This window comes from Portunus trituberculatus, chromosome 41, assembly GCF_017591435.1.
Source record: "Portunus trituberculatus isolate SZX2019 chromosome 41, ASM1759143v1, whole genome shotgun sequence".
NCBI classification, from domain to species: Eukaryota; Metazoa; Arthropoda; class Malacostraca; order Decapoda; family Portunidae; genus Portunus; species Portunus trituberculatus.
The window spans coordinates 16593441-16608440 of record NC_059295.1 but is presented as its reverse complement, the minus strand read 5'-3'; the positions used below and the strand labels follow the sequence as shown (position 1 = coordinate 16608440).

The 15000-nt window shown below is 37.9% G+C and overlaps 1 long non-coding RNA gene across 1 annotated transcript in view; it reads right to left on the bottom strand.

Annotated features, from left to right (window-relative positions):
- LOC123516882 overlaps positions 1–11941 on the bottom strand; it is a 94732-nt gene extending 82791 nt beyond the window's left edge. The window contains exon 1 of the long non-coding RNA XR_006678312.1: positions 11311–11941. This is a non-coding gene — a long non-coding RNA (uncharacterized LOC123516882). The remainder of the gene's footprint in view (positions 1–11310) is intronic.
- Positions 11942–15000: the final 3059 nt, after the last annotated feature.

Genomic DNA, 15000 nt, shown 5'->3' with positions numbered 1-15000 from the left:
CCAAACATGTACATACAACTGGCAATAGACTGAACAAGGGACACTATTACCTGTACAAGATGAATGAAATATGAAACACGCTTACTAGCACTAAGCCATACAAGCAGCATAGGTCACACACATCCATACACACGCGACACGAAGAATAGGACAATACATAACGTCTGTCTGCCTCCCACTGTGCATCAATACAATAATACATCTTTCCCACTTTATCTCCAAAAATACATGAAGACATTTGGGAAAGAGAGAAGGAGAAGAGAACTGTACATATTCTCACGAGGATACTCAGTTTTTCAATAAATCTGGGAACATTCAGGTAAGTGGACGTGGAGGTATATAGAGGAACATATATCTTATCCCCTGACGCAGCATATTCGAGGTGGAATTTGAGGTAAGATATCTACGTATTTCTCTTCCTAATATGACCAGGATGTTTTCGAAGGTACTGGACTGTTATACTATATTCGTTATCACGTTATTTTCATTGTTAATTACTGTTTTTTTCTCTCTTTCTTTTTTTGCATTTTCTGGTTTACGAAAAAAACAGGGGACATAATATAAATTAATAATATAAACAAAAGTGCTGAAACTGCGATGAATGAAAATAATTTATACGTTCAGTGCATTAAACTCCTGCATGAAAATTTACGTTATTTTTCTCTTTATATTATTCTATTAACCTTGTATGTTTTTTTCTTTCTTTTTCATGACAACTAATGCTGTACCTGAATATGCTAAAACCAGAAAACACTCTATATTTGTATGTTTTTTCTTTCTTTCTTTTTCATGACAACTAATGCTGTACCTGAATATTCTAAAACCAGGAAACACTCTATATTTCTGGGAACGAGTGAGTGAGTTGCGGGAACCATGGTAATTTTAAGCTTCATACAGTTGGGCGTGTTTGTTTTCATGGTGCAGCAGTCAGTTAACACGTTCATACATGCAGACATACGTAAATTACATATACATATATACATGCATGTGCTTATTTATTCACACACCGGACGCGAAAGTAAAGATAACGAGTGACAAACAGAAAAACAGGAGATAAAAAGATAACGACAAAAAAGGACTACAGATAAATATTAAGAAATTATATTGGAAAAAGAATCAAAACAAAAAGAAAGAAGAAAGATCGACTGAAACCCTCAAAATTGAAAAAGAAATAGATAGATAACAAAATACACGTTCAAACAAACAGACAGACAAATAAAGAGACAAAATAGACTGACACACACACACACACACACACACACACACACACACACACACACACACACACACACACACACACACGTAACTTAAAGGATTATTTATCAGCTCTTCAGATTTCATAATATTTTTTTCACCTGATTACCTTTATTTTTTTTTTCTTTTAATTTGCCACATGTGTTTTTCTCAATTCAACCTTTAGCTCATTAATCAAACTATTTTTTTTTTCCAATGAAGAATAAAACAGTTTTTCATGTGCATTACTATCCACCTGAACGCAACCAATACAGTCTTAGATAAATCCGTCTGCCTAGGAACTTCGGTTTGGCAGGCTATCCCATTATTCACATGGGTACTATATATGTATGTTATGTTATGTGTACTTAAATCGCAATAAAATTTACCTTACTTTACACACACACACACACACACACACACACCCCTACCAACCCCTAACCACCGAGACACAGCCACAGACACACTCAAACACGCATAAAAAGCCACAACACCACTAGGTCAGAGTTTAAAGTGTACTGGCGTTTACCAGACACCCATCCACCCACCCCTTTGATGCTATGCTCTGGCTCGCATCATTGGCCTCGAGCTGCTGGGGTGACGGAGGCGGGGAGGGGGAGCCAGAGACGAGGAGGGAGAGTAGAGAGAGAGGCGACGGTAGAGAGAGAGAGAGAGAGGAAGCTAGAGATGGACGGATATGGAAATAGGGCAATGGAGAGGTAACGGTAAACACGACTGGACGGAGAGCAAAGGGACAGACGGGAGATATCGGAGTGAAGGAAGTCCAGGAATGAGAGACGGGAAAAAGGGGAAAAAATAGGATAGGGATGAAGGATGACTACTAATGAAAAAAAAATGGAGTAAAGGAGAGAGAAAGGAAAGGAAAAGAAGAATAAGAGAAAAGGATGGGAAGTGAGGAAAGGAAGAGGGAGAGGAGAGGAAGAGGAAAGAGGAAAAAGGAAACAGGAAAGAATGGGGATGGAAAGATGGGAGAGAATAAAACGAAAGAAGGATGAGGAGGAATGAAAGAGGAGAGGGAAGAGGGAAGAGAGGAGAGAGCGAATGGAATTGAAGTGTCAGTCTTCACTAATATTATCAATCGTGAGCACATTCATATGCAACATTTTTGTATTACTCATCAGTCAAAACAATGCGTGTAATTTTCCACAATTCATACAAGCTGCGCGAATATTTGATTATAACATGTAAATAGTGTAAAATTAGCCAGAAAATGTAAAACTGCAACAGACACGTGAAGAAAGGGAAGAAAAGGTGCATATTGAGTCGTTTCTTTACGATAACATGAAAATAAAGAATAAAGTTAAGGAAATATTCTATAAGTCTGACAGATACAGGAGAGTGAAAGAATGAAAATAATACATACGAGAAAATAGAGATAAAGAGTAAAACAAAGTAACAAAAAACTTAAACTGACATCAGGAATTGAAGGGTGGATCAATGGAACAAAGAAAAAAAAAAAAGGCTTGTCACACAGATGGAATGAATGAATGAATGAAACAAATTTGACTTCATAAATGAACAAAATAAACTAGAGAAAAATCAGGTTATTAGTGCGAAGTCATTAGAGAACTTTAAAAGAAAGATTAGACGGGTATGGTAGACGAAAACTACTCTATTCAGTACAAAGATAGTGACTTCTTATATCTTTCCTTACTCTCTTACATTTCAATGAGGGAGACTAAGAAAAACAAGGAAGCAAGACATTTCATTCGAGAACCGCCACTTATAAATGACTTGCACCTTCCCTTACATACACTCTTAATACCTATACAAACACACCATTCCCACACAACACAACGTAACACAACATGAGCACCAGAGACAAGGCAGGGCAACACAATGGACCCCAGCCTACAGAAGCAGAGGAATACATACTGTACCATGACACACAGGAGAAGACTAACGCTGGTCTAGACAGAGGCTGACCATTCACTCCCTCGCGGCTGAAAGCTCATTAATCTACGGATGTTACCTGCCACTCCACAGCCTCCTCTACACCACTGCTCACTCAACGCTCATCATCCACTCCACTCCACCACTCCACTGCCTCCTGAGATGGGGTATTTTCAGACGAGGGCAGAGTGGAAGAGGAGGAAGAAGAAGAAGCAGTAAAGGAGGATGACGAAGATGAAAAGAGGAGATTAGCGAAGAAGGGAAGGAAAGAGGAAGGGAAAGAGCATGTTAAGGAGGTATGGAGGAGGAAGTAAACGAGACAAAGGATGATTAAGGAGAAAAAAAAGGAATGTGAGTAGGAAGGGGAGGAAAAGAAACAAAGAGAAGTAAAAGCAAGAGCAGACGATAGGATAAGGAACAGAAAAAGGAGAAAAGAAAAAGGGTAAAATGAAGAGAAGATGGAGGAATTGAACTGAATTGATTATCGTGTTATATTAATACGTCGGTTCTTCTTGCACAGTTTACACGTTCATAGTAATAATTTGAATGATATACGATTATAGAGTCATAACATGGATATCTAAGTGAAGAGTAAGTAGAAAACGTACTCATTCTTTTTTTTTTTTTTTTTGTGATAGAGACACGAGAGAAGGGAAGCAAGAGAACACAAGGGAATAAAAAAGAAAGGAAGGAGAATGAAATGACGAAAGAAGAGAAGCCAAAGCAAAAAGGAGAAAAGTAAAAGGAGAAAATTGAAAATGAAGATGATTACAGTGCACACATAAAGAGACGCTTGGCAAGAGTAGATGGATTAATTATTAAAGCGACAGAAAATATAAATTCACTGCATAAAAATGAGAGCTTACTGATGTTGTAAGAATTAATGTCATTGCTATTTAAACTAATTATTTAGTCTACGTAACCTACTTATAATATGACATTTTTATATATATGTTTTTGCTTTTGTTCATTTATATTATTGTCTCATATTTTTTTTTTTATATTCTCTCTCTCTCTCTCTCTCTCTCTCTCTCTCTCTCTCTCTCTCTCTCTCTCTCTCTCTCTCTCTCTCTCTCTCTCTCTCTCTCTCTCTCTCTCTCTCTCTCTCTCTCTCTCTCTCTCTCTCTCTATCTATCTATCTATCTATCTATCTCTCTCTATTTATCTACCAATTTCTTAATCTATCTATCTCTATTTCTTTCTACGTATTAAACCATCTATCTATTCTTTCTATTTTCTATTTTTCCACTCTTTCCCGTCTTATCTTCTCTCTCTCTCTCTCTCTCTCTCTCTCTCTCTCTCTCTCTCCTCCCCAGTTACACAAGAAGGTTTCCACACCAGCCGGTGAAAAATAAAACAAAACCTGAAACCAGTAAAAAAAAAAAAAAAAACAGCGAAATTATAAACACTTACATTACTACCTATTAGAAAAACCAAACAATCAACCAATTAATGCACTGAATCACACACACACAAAATACAATATACAGAAACACAATATTTACGCACGAGTGATTTTACGAGACAAAAGAATAAGTGAATCAGCAAATCGGATCGGAAACTTAACAGTCTTTTCGCTTCCCTTCCTTCCATGAAAGCTGATGCACCTCACTCGCCTCCTTCCTCTGTCATCACGAGCCCTTGTCACCAGAAATATTTCTTTTTCTCAGCCTGTATGCTTCAATTTAAAATGGTTCCCTATAGAGTGGCAGAGGAAAGGTGCAATTCTCTCTCTCTCTCTCTCTCTCTCTCTCTCTCTCTCTCTCTCTCTCTCTCTCTCTCTCTCTCTCTCTCTGTCCTTAATATTTATTTTCATCTGTTCCCGTTCCCATATCTTCTTCCTACACGTCTCCTCTTCCTCTTCCTCTTCCTCCTCCTCCTCCTCCTCGTCTTTCGTTGATCTTTCATTTTGGATCTTTTCATTTAATCTTATGTTTCTCTCTCTCTCTCTCTCTCTCTCTCTCTCTCTCTCTCTCTCTCTCTCTCTCTCTCTCTCTCTCTCTCTCTCTCTCTCTCTCCTTCCTTTTTCTTTCCTTGCTTCCGCCGTCCTCCTTTCCTTCTATCTTTCCTTCTTCCATTTCCTCAACTCTCTCTCTCTCTCTCTCTCTCTCTCTCTCTCTCTCTCTCTCTTCATTAGCAAACTGTTTTTCGTTCATTTATCTATTCATTGTTACACACACACACACACATACACACACACACACACACACACACACACACACACACACACACACACACACACACACACACACACACACACACACATCAAAATCCCACAGCTTTAAGAGAAATGAGTAAAATTCAACTGTCTGGGTGACAGAGAGAGAGAGAGAGAGAGACAGAACCCTGGGCGCCTCTTAAGATAGGAATTGTGTGATTGGAAGTCTTGATTTTTATAACCCATTCTCTCTCTCTCTCTCTCTCTCTCTCTCTCTCTCTCTCTCTCTCTCTCTCTCTCTCTCTCTCTCTCTCTCTGGTACCATGATGTCTTAGTCAAACACATTTTCTTTTATTTTCTTCTCTACTTTTTATTACAAACTAAATTCTTTTCATCTTGTCATATTAGCTTTTCTTAGTTTTGCAGCTTATTTGTGTTTATTTATTTCTTTTCCTTTTCTTTTTATTTATTAGTTCTTTCCCTGTTTTACATTTTCTTTCCTTTCTTTTCCTTTACTCCTTTGTTTCTCCTTTCTCTTCTATTATTATACGCTTTTTTTTTTGTTCATTCTTATTTTATCTATATCTATATTTCCTAATTTGTGGCTTATCAATATTATCTTCTCATTTTATCTTCATCTTTTCGTCTTCCTCTTATCTGCTTTTAATTCCTTCATTACAATTACCCTTTTTAACTTTTCCTGTTTTCATGTTTTATTTATTTTTTTTTTTTTTCTAGTTTAGTTAACGTGTTTTCTTTCTCTGCCTTACAATTCGTTTTTTTTTTTTTTTTTTTGTGTGCGTATTTTTCTATGCATCTCTTTTATCTTATTTATCCCTCTTTTTCTATTTTTCCCGTTAGTAATTCTTTCTCTTGTTTCTTTTTTCTTTTTCAATTTATTATTCCTTCCGTGCTTCACCTTTTTTTCTCTCATTATTTTACAGCTATAATTATCATCATTTTTCTTCCCTTTTCTTCTAGTTTTTTTTCATGTATTTAATCTTCTTTTAATTCATGTGTTGCTCTTAATATTCAAACTTCAAAAATCAATAACAGTAATAAATCTAAACCTAACGTAACCAAACTTAACCTAACCTAACCTAACCTCTTTTATAATTTTTAGTCCTTATTATCATTATTATTCTCTTTTTCTACTTTATCTCGTGTATCTAACCGCCGTGCTGTCAGTAATCAAACTTCAACATTGGCTACAGTAATAAAAAAATAACAATAATCTAACCTAACCCAACCTAAGCTGTTTTATAATAATCTTTAGTCATTATTATCATTATTATTCTCTTTTTCTAATTTTTTTTTCTGGTGTATTAATCATCTAATTCTCGCCGTCCTGTCAATATTCACACTTCAACATTGGATCTAGAAATAATAAAATAGAATAGATAAAAACAGAGCATATAATTTACGTATATTCACTGCCCTTCAATATGCTTCTCACCTTTCATATGCGCTGCCAGATTTATTGAGCAGTTATACCAATTTGTATGACGGACGAACAGATATATACATTCCCCTTCTTTCACGGTTTACTAGCATTTCATTCCCTCTTTTTATATATATATACATTTTCTTTTCATCTTTCCATTTCGATTTGATTTTTCTGTTTATCCCTGTTTTTTTTAATTTCCAGCACATATCTCAGTTTCTCATCTCTCTCTCTCTCTCTCTCTCTCTCTCTCTCTCTCTCTCTCTCTCTCTCTCTCTCTCTCTCTCTCTCATTCTTTTTTATCTATCTAACTAGCAATCAGTCTTTATCTATTTCTATTTTTCTCTTAAGTGTTAATTTTGTATTGGTGGAGAGAGAGAGAGAGAGAGAGAGAGAGAGAGAGAGAGAGAGAGAGAGAGAGAGAGAGAGAGAGAGAGAGAGAGAGATTCCTTACCCTTATCATTATTATTATTATTATTATTATTATTATTACCATTATTATTATTACCATTATTATAATTATTATTATTATTATTATTATTATTATTATTATTATTATTATTGTTATTACTATTATTGTCATTATTACTACACTACTACTACTACTACTACTACTACTACTACTACTACTACTACTACTACTACTACTACTACTACTACTACTACTACTACTACTACTACTACTACTACTACTACTACTACTACTACTACTACTAGTACTACCTCTAATATTACTACTGCTATGGTACTAATGCTAATACTACTACTAATATTGAATCCGCTTCTCTCGTAATTGACTTATGATATAGAGTTGAAGGATTCCAAAATCACTCAGCGAATTTATACAAAAATTGTTATTAGCAACATTGTAGAAGCGAGGATTTACCGGTGAGTGGCACAATTAACACCGCCATTAGCACCAATAGTAGTGGTAGTGCCAGTCGTAGTCACGGGAACGGTAATGCTAATGATGAGAGTAATGATAATAACATGGTAGTAGTAGTAGTAGTAGTAGTAGTAGTAGTAGTAGTAGTAGTAGTAGTAGTAGTGGTAACAGTAGTAGCAGCAATAGTAGTAGTAGTAGAAATAGTAGTTGTTGTTGTGATAGTAGTAGTAGTAGTAGTAGTAGTAGTAGTAGTAGTGGTGGTGATGATGATGATGATGATGATGATGATGATGAAGATGAAGAACAAGAACAAGAACAAGAACAGAAATAAAAAATAAAGAAAGAAAAAAACAACAATACAAACACCAACAAACAAAAACCCACCACCACCACCACCACCAATAACAACAACAACATCTACAATATCAGACCCAACATAGAAAAAAAAAAATAAAAAAGAAAATCATGAAAAGAAAAAAAAATTCAACCATCACGAAAACATCACATACCGAAAGACAGGAAATACAACATCCCAATACATGAACAAAGAAAACGGACCAAAACATACCGAGAGGGATGACTTGTGTTAAGCAGGACACGGATGGAATGTGTAAAGAAAATAATGTATACAAGTTTGTGAGTAAAGAGTGAAGTATTGAGGGTACGTAAAGAGTAACGCATGATTTTGAAGTGTTAAGTTGTGGAAATACGGAAAGTGTGTGTGTGTGTGTGTGTGTGTGTGTGTGTGTGTGTGTGTGTGTGTGTGTGTATGTGTGTGAAGTATGAATGATAACTAAAATAGGGTAAAAATGCGCAAAACGAATGTAGAAAGTAACATTAGAAGTATTAACGTGAATAAATATGAGTAGAAAGAAAAAAATAAAGAAGATTTTAGTGTAGATTAAAAGTGTCAAGTTATAAAGTATCATTTTCTTTGTATAGAGTGCAGCAGGTGCATACTGTAAAAGTGTGATTCGAAAGACAACACAAATGTAAAGTGTAAAATATGAATGTAAAACGTAAAAAAAACGGTGTAAACAATCAAAGTTCACGGCTAAAGTATGAAAAGTGTATGAAAAGTGGAATCTCTCTCTCTCTCTCTCTCTCTCTCTCTCTCTCTCTCTCTCTCTCTCTCTCTCTCTCTCTCTCTCTCTCTCTCTCTCTCTCTCTCTCTCTCTCTCTCTCTCTCTCTCTCTCTCTCTCTCTCTCTCACACACACATTCACGCACACACTCACAGCGACTAATGAGACGGGCCAAGGTCGACATATAAAACATGTACGTATAAACACAGTGCATTAAGTGTAATAAGCGAGGCTACAGGAGTGAAAAGTACTTGTGAATACGAGTATATCACAAAGAAACGTGTTCATTTCATCGTATGAGTTTGCAGTAAAAAGTGTGTCAATTAAGTATGGAAAGGTGGAAGGTATGAAAAACACCGCCACACTTTCACACGACACACACACACACACACAAAGTTATTACCCATTTTCACACCTGTCAAATACACCCTAAACTTGAGCAAATACACAGCTGACACATACATACAGCACATACAAAACTAATTAACTCTTTCATTGCTGGACACATCTCCCATAATTGCAACTTATTAAATACACTCATGAAATGTCACAAAACACGTAAAAACGCTGTATTTTTTGCATCAATGTCTTTTAGTTTTGTACCTTAGAAAAGACAGATATTAAACTTCTATTCTCTCTCTCTCTCTCTCTCTCTCTCTCTCTCTCTCTCTCTCTCTCTCTCTCTCTCTCTCTCTCTTGTGCGTCACTGCAGATATTTCTTTAAGTGGTCTGAATTTCAATTAAAATCAACAAAGGGTGATTATCATAGTAAGGAAACTTTGAGGCGTTAAGACATTATGCGTTCTTTAGTCTCTGATGTTCAGTTTAAGGTTTTTTTTTTTTTTTTTCTGGTGTTTGAGTTTATTTCGAAATGCTTTGAAATATATCTTACGTCTTAAAGAAAATAAAGAAAATACACGCAGCTGTACTAACACACCATAAGTCAGAGATAAAAACACATCCCTCTCTCTATCTGGTGAATAAATTGCCAACCTACAAACCTACACAATATTACAAGCATACAACACTCACGGGTCATATATTACACCATTAACTTTGCTAGCACTTGGAAGCCATACATCAAAAGAGTCAACACAAACAGGAGACCTTCATAAATAGCTAAGTACATTAATATAAAAGATGAGGTAATAATGGACGGGGAAATGATGTCTTACGAGTATTTCTTGACTTCTTTTCTATATATCAAAGCAGCAACACGAACAAATCAACCACAAAGAGCCAAATGTATTATGATTGGTAGGATAATGATAGATGAAACATAGAGATGAGTTAAGAGTATATCCCTACCTTTATATATATATATATATATATATATATATATATATATATATATATATATATATATATATATATATATATATATGTAGCAATACTAACTCGAGAAGTCTTATGGATTTGATACATAGAAAACTTATGGGTGTTAAGAAAATGCCTTTACTTTTTTATACATATCAAAGTATCAACATGAAGCATTAACTTATAAGGGGTTGTTATGAAGGTTACGGTAGTGATAGGTGGAAAATATGTATTACGGCCTATACCATAAGAGATTCACGGGCCAATGATACCAAAAAATGAGAAAATAGGTCCATTCAAGGTGCCAGTCACAAGAGAGGACACCCTGAAAGCAAATCCCACCAAATCCAATAACTGAAAGAGTATCCCGGTGAACCTTATCCCGCTCACACTCCCACACTCACTGACACCTTGGGACAAGGACACGTGGCGCACACACACACACACACACACACACACACACACACACACACACACACACACACACACACACACACATCTGAAATAAGGCGTCAGACGAAGCGAATTTAATTAAAGATTCTCTCTCTCTCTCTCTCTCTCTCTCTCTCTCTCTCTCTCTCTCTCTCTCTCTCTCTCTCTCTCTCTCTCTCTCTCTCATGGAATATTAAGACACTGCTGATTTTCCTCTTTTCCATTTTCTTTTCCATTTTCTTTTCTTTATTTTTTCTGATGTCATGTTTAGTTTTAACTCCGTTGCTTGTGTGAACGTAGAAATCAAACAAAAAAAAAAGAAAAACTAAATATATAAACAGACAAAGTGCTATGAAAGTGGATTTTCGCGGTGTATGGGAGGCATCAGCGTGACATGACTGATATCCTTAAAGAAGTGACGGGAGGCACGTTAACGCAGCAAGGCACAACACAGTACTGGCCGTGGGTTGAAGTTGAGTCGCGTGTCTTGGCTCTAGCGACGGAAAAACAAGAAAAGAAACAAAAAGATGAAATACGTGTAGTCGCAATCCATTATTCATTGGAACGGGGTTTTTTTCACCAACACACACACACACACACACACACACACACACACACACACACACACACGCACGCACGCACACACACACACTGTCACACGTACATCTTTTATTTAGTTTTTTTGCCCTCTCTCTGCCATGTACTTTCTGCGTCTCTTCAGGTAAAAATACCAATAACAATGTAGAAAAAAACAGCAATAATATAAAAAAAAATGATATAAAAAACAATGCCATCAATAACAACAATAATAAAAACACCAACATAACATCAGGATCACTCACAGGAGACAGACAGACAAGGCAGGAACTCTTGAGCTTGGCGAGGCTAAAGAGAAACTTCCTAGAGGTCTCAGGTAAGCAACAGGCTGCTGCTGCTGCTGCTGCTGCTGCTGCTAGTGGCCTTCTTGCTCCTCCTGGATTACTACCACTACAGAAGCAACACAAGTCCACGATGACAATTAGCACTGATCGGCAACTTCTAACTCCTGCAGCGGCCACGGAGAGCACGAAGGGTGTGGGAGGAAGGGGCGCCACGGACGGAGTGAGGGAGGGAGTGTCAGGTCGAGGGAGGCTGGGAGTGTCCGTGTGTGAGTGTGGGAGGCAGCGAGCGCCGGGCAGGACAGCCTAGCAAGGGAAGGGCTGAGCGGCCACTGAGCTCCTCGCCAGCCACCATGTGCGACCCGCGGACCCCAAAGCAACACCTACACGCACATGCCTCCACCACCAACGCCACCACCGCCACGAACACACGCATGTACACACGCACTCACTCATTCAAGCTCGCGCATGTACCCATAAATATGACCACGACAGTACGTACGCGCGAACTCACTCACACGTCCAAACAAACAAATGGGATCAGAGTTGTGTTCAGAACAACGCAAGAGTGGGAGATGTGGTGAGTGGAGCTTACCTCTGCTGCTCCTGCTACTGCTACTACTACTACTACCACTACTACTACTACTACTACTACTACTACTACTACTACTACTACTACTACTACTACTACTACTACTACTACTACTACTGCTGCTACTACTACTGCTACTACTGTTACTACTACTACTACTACTGTTACTACTCTACTACTACTACTACTACTACTACTACTACTACTACTACTACTACTACTACTGCTACTACTACTATTACGTACTATTACTACTATTACTACTACTGCTGCTGCTTCTAAACACACGAACACAGACACACATACGTAAACACATCTTCAGGTTATGATTTTCCAAAGAAAATTAAAATGGATAAAAAAATCTGACGTCAAGAATTTTTTTCTGACGAGTACCTCTGTGTGTGTGTGTGTGTGTGTGTGTGTGTGTGTGTGTGTGTGTGTGTGTGTGTGTGTGTGTGTGTGTGTGTGTGTGTGTGTGTGTGTGTACTGAGAAGAGTGCCCTAGGCCTGAGAGTGTCAATATTTTGTCAAGAGGAGGAGGAGGAGGAGGAGGAGGAGGAGGAGGAGGAGGAGGAGGAGGAGGAGGAGGAGGAGGAGGAGGAGGAGGAGGAGGAGGAGAAGGAGGAGGAGGAGGAGTCTATGAGTGAAAGTAGCAAGAGGAAGGAAGAAAGTAGAGGAGGAAGGGAGAGATATGAATGATGGAGGAAGAATAGAGAGGAAAGGAAAAGGAAATAAGAAATAGGCAAAAGGGAGGGGGAAATGGAGAGGGAATAGGTGAGTTGGAGGAAATAACAGCATTTGGAGGGGTCTGACGCTCGAAGGTAAACAGTACACGCGCACACGCACACACACACACACACACACACACACACACACACACACACACACCCGGTAGCTCAGTGGTTAGAGCGCTGGCTTCACAAGCCAGAGGACCGGAGTTCGATTCCCCCGCCGGGTGGAGATATTTGGGTCTCCTTTCACGTGTAGCCCCTGTTCACCTAGCAGTGAGTAGGTACGGGATGTAAATCGAGGAGTTGTGACCTTGTTGTCCCGGTGTGTGGTGTGTGCCTGGTCTCAGGCCTATCCGAAGATCGGAAATAATGAGCTCTGAGCTCGTTCCGTAGGGTAACGTCTGGCTGTCTCGTCGGAGACTGCAGCAGATCAAACAGTGAAACACACACACACACACATCAGTAAAAATGTTCTCACGCCAATTACCCCTTATAGCGATATTTCTAATTTCATTTCCCAACCACCATTACAGCCCGTCTCTCTCTCTCTCTCTCTCTCTCTCTCTCTCTCTCTCTCTCTCTCTCTCTCTCTCTCTCTCCCTTTGCTAGCTGTACAGTGCAAACAACGCTAACTTTACTCCGTGTGTTATAGTGTTGGTTCTCGTGTGCCTTCGATATATATTTCGTCCATCGTGAGTTTGTTATGTGTGTGTGTGTGTGTGTGTGTGTTTTGTTACCTTTTTTTCATTTTTATTTTTTTTCGTGGTTCATATGTAACGTGTTATAGATCTTGGTGAAATACTGTACGTGTAATTTATGTGTGAATTTCAAGGAACGACTATGAAAGAGTTACCATCTTTTTATTTTTATTTTTTTCATTCGTTCTATTTTTTTTATTCATTTTTTCTTCTTGTCTGTGTGTGTGTGTGTGTGTGTGTGTGTGTGTGTGTGTGTGTGTGTGTGTGTGTGTGTGTGTGTGTGTGTGTGTGTGTGTGTGTGTGTGTGTGTGTGTGTGTGTCGTATATATGTATACCCTATGTGCACATGTGTTTCCTGCAGTATTTATGAAAGTACCTGTTTCGATCTACCCCTTCAAGCTGATGGCATAATTGTACATAAAACTGAATGGACACACAAGAAAACATAATTAAGTTTAAAAATACAAAAAAAAAAATCAAAATCGCAGTGAGTAAATATTATAATCAAGGCACTTTTTTTTTTAACAACATCATCGTGTATAAAAGACAGACATATTTTTCTAACGTAGTCACATTTATTAAGCAACACCAACTCTAATCTTTCCTTACACTACAACTATTACCTAATTTTTGCCTTTATAGCTGATTTCCCTATTTTCATTCATTCAACAATCTAATAATGACTATTTTTCAAGATTAAAAGCACAATAAGCTATGATCTCATGCATACCTTTCCCGTTGACTGCCTAGAATTTCTATTAAGCCGTCGCTGAAATCAGGAAAACAACCTTGAAGAAATCCCAGTAACTTCCACTACACCTCGTTAAAAGAAGCACAGATAAGCCGACGAAACCATGGGAAGAGATACAACCAGATGGGTTGGGAGCAGCACACCATAAAGAAAGGGAAGTTATAGGGAAGGTCCAATTTGGCTTCTGAAAAGTGTCTCTATCTCTCTTTAACTTCCTCTTTCCATCTCTCTTTAAACTGTCTTAAGTGGGAGGAAGCGAGGAGAAATTGGTGGCTATCCTCTGAATTGTTGATATTCTCTCTCTCTCTCTCTCTCTCTCTCTCTCTCTCTCTCTCTCTCTCTCTCTCTCTCTCTCTCTCTCTCTATCAAGGCTGATATTTGGGATAACATTTCTTTTACATATTTTTTTTTCAAACTGCCAAGACTAAAAACTTTAAAGTTCTAAAATTCTCTAAACCTTATTTTTCGATTCTCTCTCTCTCTCTCTCTCTCTCTCTCTCTCTCTCTCTCTCTCTCTCTCTCTCTCTCTCTCTCTCTCTCTCTCATTTAACAATATTATCTTCTTCTTCCTCCTATTCTTTTCTTCCTATTCTTCTTCCTCTTCCTTCACCACTACTTTCACCTCCTCCTCCTCCTCCTCCTCTTCCTTCTCTTCTTTCTTCTCTTCGTCCTCCTTTGCTCTTATTATTGTATTATTCTCACACTTCACCCTGAATATTGATGTTACCACGAGAGAGAGAGAGAGAGAGAGAGAATAAGCCTTTACTATCCTATTTTCTTCCCCTTCTTTCTCTATCTTTCTTCCTTTCTTCATTTATTCCTTTCTCTTCTTCCTTCCTTCCCTACTTTCCTTCCTTCCTTCCTTCCTTCCTTCCTTCCTTCC